This window comes from Centruroides sculpturatus, unplaced genomic scaffold, assembly GCF_000671375.1.
Source record: "Centruroides sculpturatus isolate CEXI.00-Female unplaced genomic scaffold, Cexi_2.0 scaffold759, whole genome shotgun sequence".
Taxonomy (NCBI): domain Eukaryota; kingdom Metazoa; phylum Arthropoda; class Arachnida; order Scorpiones; family Buthidae; genus Centruroides; species Centruroides sculpturatus.
In genome coordinates this window covers 403,592-411,991 of record NW_019385017.1, presented here as the reverse complement: position 1 = coordinate 411,991, position 8,400 = coordinate 403,592, and the positions used below count along the sequence as shown (strand labels likewise).

The following is an 8,400-nucleotide window of genomic DNA, read 5'->3' as shown; positions in this document are numbered from 1 at the left end:
TTTAGAATCAAATCAGGTGAAATGGCTAGCTTAAAAAAAGAAAGTTTTAATGTTAGACTGCAAAGTAGAAATAATTAAAGCAGTTGAAAATGGAAGAAAAAAAGGCAGATTTATGCATAGACTTTGGTTTAACAAATTCTACAGTGTGCCCAATAATAACAACAGAGAGAAAATTTTGAAAAGTTTTTAAGATGGTAAGGGTCAAGTAAAAAAAATTAAGTTATGTGAAAAAGCCAATACAGTGGTACCTCAGGTTACGAATGCCCCAGGATACAAAATTTTCAGGATACGACATGAAATTCGAACATATTTTTGCTCCACGATACGAACAAAATCTCACCATACGACGTTACATTAGTTCGCATTTTTCATTTGTTTTTCTTAATACAGTTATTTTTTTAAATGTATTACTTGGCTTTAATTTGAGTATGTTTTTCGCGTTGGAACGAATTATTTGGTTTTACATGTAATCGTATGGGAAAAGATGATCCACCTTACGACATTTTCATGATACGATCTGAGTTTCGGAACGGATTAATTTCGTATCCTGAGGTACCACTGTATTGATACCACTTTAATTAAGTGGTTTAAGCAATGTAGAAGTTCCAACTTATCACTAAATAGACCGATACTAATGGAAAAAGCAGAAGAATTTGGACAACTACTAGGTGATAATAACTTTAAATATTCTAATGGTTGGCTAGATTGTTTTAAACAAAGACATGGCATAAGTTTTGGAAAAGTGTGTGGAGAAGCAAAAAATATAAACCTACTGGACATTGAAAACTAGTTAAGAGATGTGTGGCCTAAATTGAGGGAGAAATATGCAGATGAAGACATTTATAATGCAGATGAAACCGGGATATTTTACAAACTTTTTACCAGATAAAACATTTAAATTTAAAAACGAAAAGTGTGTTGGTGGAAAACTTGCAAAAGATGGAACAACAGTTTTTGTTTGCACTAATATGACTGCTACAGAGAAGAAAGACATCGGCTGTACACAAAGTGTTTAGCCAGCAGAAAAGAGGGTAAGGGAAAGGGGAGGGGAAGAAGGAGGGAGAGGAGATAAACAGTAGAGAAAGGTAGGATCCCTCTAAACAACATACATAAGGCTACAGTACCCTCTAGTTTGATGTTGGTATGCAGTTTTTAGGCTGCATGGCCATAGTCCCCCGAAAGTTCTAAAAGAAAGCCCGAGTGTAGCAAACACCAATAATTGAGTGCCGCCACGAATACCTAAGTGTAGAAGTTAGTGCCAAGTGGCTGTTAGTAGGAAGACTTATATCTACTTAAAACTAATAAAACTGAACACGATTGCAAATCTTAATACTAAACAGCTAGACAGACAACGTGAAAAGCAAATGAACACAATGACAAACTAGACGAGACAAATAAACCGACAGAGACAAATGAGCAAGACTCCAAAATTTTTTATTTTATTTTACTTTACTTTTTAAACATTAATTAATACTCACTAACTGAACTAATCTACCATAACCTAGGACAAACCTAACCGACCACTAAAGCTAACGAATCCTAATCTAATTTAACCTAACCTATCATAACCTAACTGGAAACGAAGCTAAGAGTCCCTAATCTAACTTACAAATAGGACTAACTAAATTTAGACTGAAAAAGAAGACAGAAAATAAATATTAAAATACACAGTTGAAAGGCAGCTATATACTGACAGTTGAAACAAAGCAAGGAAAAGCTAATTGCCATCCATGCCCGGAGTGAGTGCTCTCAAGAGCCCCAACTAAGGGATATGAATGCAAGCAGATGATGGAACATTATACGTGTGTGAATGAGTTGGTGAGGGTTACAAGGCCAGTTGTGCCCTTCAAGAATAGCAGCTCTCATTAAACTATCCCTAATGTGATTGTACCTACTGCAGTGAAAAGCTAAGTGAAGTGGTGTTTGGTCTTCCTGAATACCACAATTGCATTGTGGATTGTCCCCAAGGTTAAATCTATACAAGTATTGCTTAAAGTTGCAGTGTCCTGTAGGTAGCTGAGTGAGGGTGTAACTAGGGTAAAAGTGGCAAAGAGTCACAGTAGTGTCAACCTTGGGTATGAAAGTGTAGGTAAGCCTACCAGTGGTGTCATGGTCCCAGCTGTCTTGCCAGAGAATGAAGATTTGCTTCTTGATGTAATTGTTGATGTATGCGGTAGGAATGTAACTGAAAGTACTAGTGACTGAAGACTTTGCAGCTTGTTTGGCAAGACAGTCAGTGGTCTCATTGTCTAAAACCCCACATGACCCAGGACCCATTGGAATTCTATTCTAATGTTGTCTAAGTATCTGAAGATGTGTTGTATGAGATGGACAAGTTTTAAGCAGCTATCAGACTTTGCAATCCTGTGTAAAGCTACCCAATACTGTCAGAATAAATGCAATAGTGTAAGTGGTTTAAGCAATGTAGAAGTTCCAACTCATCACTAAATAGACCGATACTGTCCTTCCTATGCCTAATGTGAATTAAGCTCATATAAATAGCTAAAGTTTCCGCTTGTGCTATTGAGCAGTGTGTACCTAGACAGAAGAAAGCATTGTGGAGCTTGTGGCCTAAGTTGGAGTAAACTACAAAAGTGGCACCCACATCATCACCCATCTTGGAACAGTCAGTGTAAATCCTAAACATAAACTTCGAAGATCACCTGGATCTTCGAAGTAAATGTCAGGGGCAAGCTGATGGGAGGGGTGATAATCGTAAGTTGGGAAGGTATTTTTGTCAACGCTGAATTTTTTGACAGTATCAATCAAGGTCAAATTGGGGGGAATCTTACCTACTCTAATCATTTTGTCAATATCCAAGTTGCTATAATCTCTCCAGGGTAAGGTGACAAGATTTTCTTGTCAAATAATGCATTTAACTTCTAAGTCGATAGGGGTGAATCTTGACATTACAAAAAAGGCACTGGTGGGTGTGGTTCTATAAGCCTTACAAATGCAGAGAGCTGCAATCCTTTGAAGAACAGATAACATTTTTCATGGTTATGGACTTTGGCAGCCACATGACCTGTATGGAATAGAGGAGTGCTGGCTGAATTGCACCCTTGTAAATAAGCTTAGTAGCGTTACGGCCAAAGCCTCATATGTTCCTAGCAATACTAATGAAGGCGTTGGCCATCTTTTTAGCTTTGTCCGTGATGTATTTGGTGTGGGGTATGAAGTTAAGTCTCTCGTCAAGAATAACACTAAATATTTAATTTCCATTGTTTGCTTTATTCTGTGAGCACCTATTCGAAGGGTAAGCTTCCTGGAGTGGCGTGTTCCTACTATCAGTCATGCTTTCGCATTTGTCTGTGTTAATGGATTGCCTATGCTTAATACTCCACTGGTGAATGTTATTAAGAATGTCATTGCATATGTCCTGTAAATGTTCACTGTTCCTGTGTGAAGTTAGGATAATTGTGTCATCCGCATAGCCCTGTATGCAGCACCCAGGAGGCAGGGTGTCATTTAAGTGCAGAATAGAGTTATAAGCTATGTTTCAGAGACCAGGACCAGAACAGCCTCAAGTGATGGGTATGACTATGTTATTTTGTGTTGTATAAACACCTTCACTTCTGTTGCTAAGATAGGACTGAAGAAGTTTGTAAAGACTTTGAGGGCAGTGATGAGCATGTAATGTGTGCAGGATAAAAGGTCACCAGGCATGGTCAAAAGCATCTCTAAAGTCAATAGTGATAATTGTGGTATGCTGATTGTTTTGTTTAGCCTGGTGGACATAGTTAATGACCTGATGGATGGCATCTACTGTACCTTTGTTTTTAGAGAAACTGAACTGATTCTGATCTCTACGCTTGCGTAGATGCCATGTGATCCTATTAATCATTAGACCATCTAACACTTTTCCCAGAGTTGGAAGAAGGCAGATCAACCTGTACTTTTTGTAAGTGTTAGCACTGGTGGGTTTGGGGAATCAATTTGACACTAGCCTTTTTCCACTAACAAGTAAGTAGGAAAAAGCCAGTGTTCAAGAAGATATTGAAGACAATTACAAATGCTGTAGAATTGGCCTCAAATGCATGTTTTATCATCTTAGTGGTTATGCTGTCAAGACTTAGGGCTTTGTTATTAGTGAGTGAACAGATGGCAATCAAAACCTCGTAGGTGAAGTTGTGGTCATTGTCTGTATTAGGTACAGACAAAAGAAAACTTCTTGTAACAGAAAAATGAAATAATCCAAGATGGTTTAAAAACATAAAAACACTACAAGTAAATTACAAAACCAACAAAAAGTCATGGATGATGTCCGAGACTTTCAAGAAGAAATTCGAAAATGGGGTAGAAAATTTATTGGTAAACAAAATAAAGTTTTACTCTTTGTCTATAATTGCTCAGTACATCCAATTTTAAAAAATTTAAAGAGCATTAAACTTGTATTCCTTCCTCCAAATTGTACTAGTGTATGGATCAAGGAATTATAAAGAGCTTTAAATCTCATTTCAGAAAAATTCTTTTACAAAAAATTATTACAAATATGGAAGGTAACAACAAAATGGCAATTTATTTATTAGATGCAGTTGAATTTTTGGAAAAATCTTGGTGTAAGGTTAGGTTGCTAATAATAGCAAACTGTTTTTACCATGCAAAATTGTATAATAGTAAAAACAGCTATTACATTTATAAATGATGACAATAATGATGACGACAATAACATTCCTGTATCAGAATTAATAAAACACTTCAAAGTTCAGAAAATGGTAAATTTTTGTCATCTGCTATCGTTGAATATGAGAGTGTAGATGATTTAATAACATCCAAATTTTACACAGATGCAGATATGATGATGATGATGAAACATAAGACAGAGAAAATAAAGTGCCATCAGGCAGGGAAGCACATAATGCAATAAGATTATTGAAAATGTTTTACAAGTTTCGGAAAACTTCATCAGAAATAATAAACAAAGTATATGATTTAGAAACTGACATTGATAAACAATTTTTACGTGAAAACATCTACAATCTAAAACAACTGACTTTTTTAAGTGAATATTGTTATTGTGTCTTCTTAATTGGCATACATTAGTTTAACGTTTTGTTGCCTTTTGATTTGACATTATTCTCAAAACTGAAAGTGCTGCCATTATCAAAACTTAAGACAAATAGAAATTTCTTATAAAAGGTAATTTTTGAAATTTTTATTACATTGATGTAAACTTAGACATAATAATGTTAATAAAGTTGATTTAAACATTTAGTTTACACTTTTATACATACAATAATAAATTATTATTACCATAATAGATACAGTATACTGTATTACCATTAAGAAATNTGATGTAAACTTAGACATAATAATGTTAATAAAGTTGATTTAAACATTTAGTTTACACTTTTATACATACAATAATAAATTATTATTACCATAATAGATACAGTATACTGTATTACCATTAAGAAATAATTTCATGGTAATACATATGATATTAGATTAAAATGGATTTTATAATAAATACTTAAACACACTTGGTACTTTTTATGGGACTGAAATTATGACCCCGCAGATAACAACACTAGGTTATAATGTCAAAAAATTACCGGTCCCATGGATGACGTTATAATCAGGTTAAACTGTATGTACATAAACAAACATCACAAAATGTTAAAAAGTAGGCCAATATAATCCAGTGGTTGTTTGCCTTTACAAATTTATCGGATTTTGTGATGTTTGTTTATGTACACCCTAACAAATAGTAAATATAGATGTATGATACATGCTTACATACTATTGTAGAAGTATCAAAAAGTCATTGCTTGTGGAAAAAGAAAAATGTATTACTTTTTTTAAACCTCACCGTGGCAAGAGTGTGTAACTGCATAGTGCTCCTACACAGGCTAACTATGGCAACAACTGGAGAAAGACCTGATGACCTGCTCAAGTATTTCTCACCAACAAAATCATATGGATCAACAAAACTTGAATGCTATGAATATACTACCTGAAAATGGGACCCCTAGGCTGGATGGTACTTCCTTGGTGACTAGGGAGGAGCAAAGGTCAACACTGAGTAACCAGGTAAATTATGATACCAATGAGGAAAACACTACGGGAGGCCCACTGGCTGATGCAATCCCTGCTGAAAGATGTGGCCCATGCTTTGAAGGAAGGAAAATGCTAAAAATCAGCACCTGGAGTTCTGAAGTATGAACCTGGGCAAGCAAGAGCTGTTCAGATTAAAGCTTGACTTACTCAGTGTTAATGAAATAAACTATACAAGAAGTGGTTTTTTTTCAACTCAGACAACTTCACTATCTACTATTCCAGGAATGATTCTGTCAGGAGAAAAGGAATAGCTTTCATAGTAACAAAGAAAATAGCAAGATCTGTTGAGTGTTTTAGAACTATAAATGACTGTATACTGACCATCCATATTAATAGAAAACTTTGTCATACTATGATAATGCAGATATATGCCTCTACTGCTGATGCCTCCCTAGAGGAGTTGGATGATTTCTACTCACAAATTCAAAAGACACTAAAAGAAACACCAAGAAAAGACATCATTATCATCACTAGTGACTTTAATGCAAAAATGGGAGGCAAACTGGAACCAAGAATCTGTGGACAATTTGGCTTGGGAAAAATAAATTTCATTGTTTCATTAAATTCTGCCAGGAACATCACTTCAAAATCATGAACACATGGTTCTGCCAACCAAAATGAGAGCTTTACATGTGAACTTCTCCCAATGGCTTACACTGAAATCAGACCGACTACATCTTGTGTGACAGAAAATGGACTAACTCAAAACATTCAGTTAAAACTTTCCCTGGTACAGACTGTGGTTCTGATCACCAACTACTAGTTGTCAAATTCAAACTTCAAATTTCAAATGCAGTACCAAAAGACCACTATTCAGACAAAGGTTTGATGTTGATAGAATACCACCAACATATGCAGTTGAAATTATAAACCGCTTAGAAGTGTTGTACAATCCCAACAGCAAACTTGATGATCTATGGAAAGAAATAAAAAATCATATCACTGATACAGCTAAACACCACATTCCCCTTAAAAAGCCATCAAAAAAATCTAATTGGCTCACTACAGAAACAACTGAAATTGCTAATCTTAAACAGGAAGCTAAAGCTGCAGGGAAGACAGAGGAAGTTAGAAGACTAAATGCTGAGTTTCAAAGAGCAGCAACAAAAGATAAAGAAAACTACTGGGCTAACTACTGCAAAGAGATAGAAGAGGCCAATGCAAAGGGCACACTAGATCTCTTTTTGCCCATGTCAAAAATACATGAACTTCATTTGCTCCTAGACAAACAATGATAAGGGACTGAGATGGCAAGGAACTGTATAACCAGATAACTATCAGAAATCACTGGTGTGAATATATTGTGGAATGTTATGCTGTCAACAACCATCAGCATCACCTACAGCCAGTTACAAAGCAAGAAAGAATAGAAAATGAGTCTTCTGTAACATAAATAGAACTTCAATGGGCTATAAGTCAATTAGCAAAGAACAAAGCACCAGGCATTGATAACTTGCCAGAAGAACTATTTTAAGCAGTACCCAAAAGAACTCTACTCACTTTATGCCAGAGGATCTGGGAAACTAAATGATGGCCCAAAGAAAATAAACACCCAGACTGCTGTAAATAATCGGGCTGTAATTTGGAAATAATAATTACAAATGAATTTGGCACTAGAGGGATGGCCCAAAGATTGGACATGCTCCATCTTCACACCAATTCCCAAGAAAGGTGACTCATATGACTGTTCAAATTACCAAATCATTGCACTAATTTCACATGCAAGCAAAATATTGCTGAAGATTTTACAAAAGTGGCTTACAGCCATTGTAAAGTGGGAATTGCCAGATGTCCAAGCTGGTTTTAGAAGAGGCAGAAGCACCCATGACCACATCTCAAATCTCAGACAAATCATGGAAAAAGCAAAAGAATATTAAAAGGACCTATAAATCTGCTTCATCAACTATGCCAAGGCATTTGATTGCATAAATCATACTAAACTGTAGGCCTGCCTCATACAAATGGCAGTGCCATCTCATCTCATAAGATCACTATCTCATGCAGGATGCAATGGTAAAAACTCCTTTTGGTGACACTGATTGGATTAAGATCATCAAGGGAGTGTGCCAAGGGTGCATTCTACCATCAGTACTTTTCAACATCTATACCAAGACAATCATGAGAAGGGCCAAGCTGGATGAATGCAACATTGATGTTAAGATTGGAGATAGGAATGTAAACAACCTCTGCTATGTGGATGATATAACACTCCTTGCTGAAAACCAACAGGGTCTAGAAGAACTAATTTTGAAGGTCAAAACAAGAAGTGAGGCTGATGGGCTGTTTCTGAATATCAAAAAAAACAAAAATCCTGACAACTGCTAATGTAGGAAAAACCAC

The 8,400-nt window shown here is 35.8% G+C and overlaps 2 pseudogenes; both read left to right on the top strand.

Annotated features, from left to right (window-relative positions):
• Positions 1-5,858: 5,858 nt before the first annotated feature.
• Positions 5,859-7,321, top strand: LOC111633493 (annotated as a pseudogene).
• Positions 7,322-7,641: 320 nt separating this feature from the next.
• LOC111633490 lies at positions 7,642-8,400 on the top strand (annotated as a pseudogene).